Here is a 2,909-nt window from a genome sequence, read left to right as displayed (position 1 = left end):
TCCAATGCCTTCTTCTGACCTCTGTGGGCATTGTACAACATGGGTGCACTTTCACTCATGCAGGCAATACACTCATACAAAAAAAAAACCAATAAATTAAAAAAATATATAAAAAGACACAGTCTGCATCAAAACATAGATAGCATCAGCTACAATGTGTAAAAAGTCTAAACTAGTTAAACAGTTTGCTGACCAAAGAGAGTAAAATTTCAATTTTGGTCTGACTGGCACTACTGTGGGGGGAAAATCCTCTGATTTTCCCCCTTGCCTTCTCTGGCTTTTATAGTTCGTGGCCACCTGCTGGAAAATAAATAATGTTAAGTTTAACTTTCTTTTCCTCAACCTTGTCACAGGATTCACCCTTCTTTCCCTGGCTACTAGCCTTCCCTCAGGAAACATGGAATCTTTGGACTAGGTTTGGAGAAGGTAAAAGAACAAAAGGGGATTAGGGCCCCTGGCCATATTGGTGGGCGCTAACAGTGGGCACCTGCTCTTCTAACTAAGTTAAATTATACACAAGGCTGCTGAGGTTTTAAGTCAGGATTAAATATTAAAAAATATTTTGATCTATTTATTTTTATGTGCCTGAGTGTTATACCTATATATAAAAGTGCACTCAGGTCATGCAGTGCCTACAGAGATCAGAAGAGAGCATCGGATCTTCTGGAACTGGAGTTATGGATGGTTATTAGCCACCATGTGGATAGTGGGATTTGAATTGGGTCCTCTGCAAAAGCAGCCAGTGCTCTTAACTGCTGAGCTATCTCTCTAGCCCAAGGATTAACTATTTTTAACAATTTTTTTTTTTTTTTTAAAGAAAGTTAAATTCCAGCCAACACAGAGTCACACACCATGCTCAGACGGGACATGTGCTTCCAGATGGAATCCCTTGGCATTCACAAGTACAATTGATGGTAAGACATGGACTTTCTTTCCTTGGATTGAGACTATGGTGCTATTTCCTGTTTCCTTGCTCTGCTATTTTGGGCCTACATTCCTGAGGGTAAGTTCTCCTGTATATCAGTGTAAACATAACTGAATGCTTCCTTTAAAAGTCTTTACATTTTTTAAATTAATTCTTTGAGAATTTCATACAATGTATTTTGATCATATTCACTTCCCCCCGCCCAACTCCTCCCAGATCCACCCTTTTCCCTAGCTGCCCAATTTTCTGTCATCATTTAAAAAAAAATCTTGCCAGGGTTTATATCTTGCTGCTTTGCAAAGAGAATATAAAATTGCATGCTGACATCAATTACAAACAAAAGGAGGAATGAATAGACTCTTAATTTTTAATGAAAACCCAGGTATGGCAATGTGTTCTAGATCATGTTTATTTTACTCTTTCATTTTTATTCCATACCTTTATGTCTTTTTTTTCCTAAATTTTTTTTATTGAATTTTTGTGTGTCTCATACACAACGTCTTAATCATTTTTATGTCCCATTCCCCCTCCCTTGAGCTCTTTCTTCACCTTTACCCCCATGGTTCCTTGTATAACTTTCCAACTCTCCTTCCTGTTTAGATACCCTCGTCTTACCCATTTCCCCCTAGTAACACCCATCTCCTACTGTTCTTCTCACTCAGTGTCCTTCTTTCCCTTTACCTCCGTGGCTCCTTTCTATTTTCCTGGTTCCTGCAGTTACATCAGGATATATACTCACATATAAGGATTTGATGCTAGGATCCACAAATGAGGGAGAACATATGTCATTTGTTTTTCTAAGTCTGTGTTACTTCACTTAGTATAACTTAGTTTCTTGCTCCATCCATTTACCTGAAATTTTCACTAGTTCATCTTTCTTTACTGCCTGAGTGCTTCTTTTAAAAAAGAAACAGGGACAGTTGTCCATATTTAATCTGAGATGTGTGAATCCCACATGGACTCCTGCCATGATGGGTGATGGGCTCAGTTTATCATTGAGCTCACGACAGAAAAAAGTAACCATGTGATTTTGTTACCAGCTTCATTAAGATGGGGGCAGCCGTGTGACTTGGTTGCCATTTTGGTTAGTGACATCATCAAAATGGCAACTCCCATGAACCTCTTGGTACTGCTGAGCCCTCAGGAGATCACTGCACCCCAGGAATTTCCTACATCACAGGCATTCAGTCAATGTCCCAATCATTTTCTCCCAATATTTTTCCTTTCTGGTTTTCACTTTCTTGAATTCTTTAAAAAATATGTATTTTATTTATTATTTTTTAATTTTATGTATATTAATGTATTGTCTGCATGTATGTAAGTACACCTGTGTTGTGAAATGCCTGTGGAGGTCTGAAGAAGGCGTTGGATCCCCTGGAACTGGAGTTGTAAGCCACCATGTGGGTACTGGGAACTAAATTTGAGTTCTTCGCAAGAACAGCCAGTGCTCTTAACTGCCGAGCCACCTCTCCAGGCCCACTTTCTTGGATTCTTTTTTTTAAACTATTTTTTTTATTTACTTTTATGGGTATGCATGTATTGTCTGCTGCCCCCACCTGCGGGGACCCTGTACAGGTAAAGCTCGAGGGGGACCACTCCCTGAAAAGAAAACAGGCGAGAAAGAGGAGACGGAGCCCAAGCAAGTCCACTTGTCAAGGGCCGCTTTATTGTACAGCAAGCTTTCCTTATATACAGTTTGTATTTAGAAGGGGTTGAAGAAGTTGGTCAAAAGGTTACAGCATTCTTATGGGTATGGGAGGGGGACTGAGCAATTCAGCAACGTGACTGACCGCCAGGTGTTCCAAGAGATTACTGCCTGACTTATCTTTCCGAGAACTGTCTGCAAGAGGAAGAGAAAGATAACCTTGCCATAAATTCTTTCTCAAGGTTACTAGTGCAGGCAGAATGTCCTGCTTAAGTCAACTGTTTGTAGAGCCATATTATATTTTTTGGTAATGAATGTTGTTTCTCCAGCTCCCGACAC

At 39.8% G+C, this 2,909-nt stretch overlaps 1 long non-coding RNA gene across 1 annotated transcript in view; it reads left to right on the top strand.

Moving 5' to 3' along the window:
• The window catches only part of LOC115070935, a 21,980-nt gene that overhangs the window by 9,391 nt on the left and 9,680 nt on the right, over positions 1-2,909 (top strand). The window contains exon 2 of the long non-coding RNA XR_003850045.1: positions 818-914. This is a non-coding gene — a long non-coding RNA (uncharacterized LOC115070935). The remainder of the gene's footprint in view (positions 1-817; positions 915-2,909) is intronic.

The sequence above is a fragment of the Nannospalax galili genome, unplaced genomic scaffold, assembly GCF_000622305.1.
Source record: "Nannospalax galili isolate Female #2095 unplaced genomic scaffold, S.galili_v1.0 scaffold54, whole genome shotgun sequence".
NCBI lineage: Eukaryota > Metazoa > Chordata > Mammalia > Rodentia > Spalacidae > Nannospalax > Nannospalax galili.
Note: the sequence above shows the minus strand (reverse complement) of the source record. Positions and strands in the feature narration are given on the sequence as shown.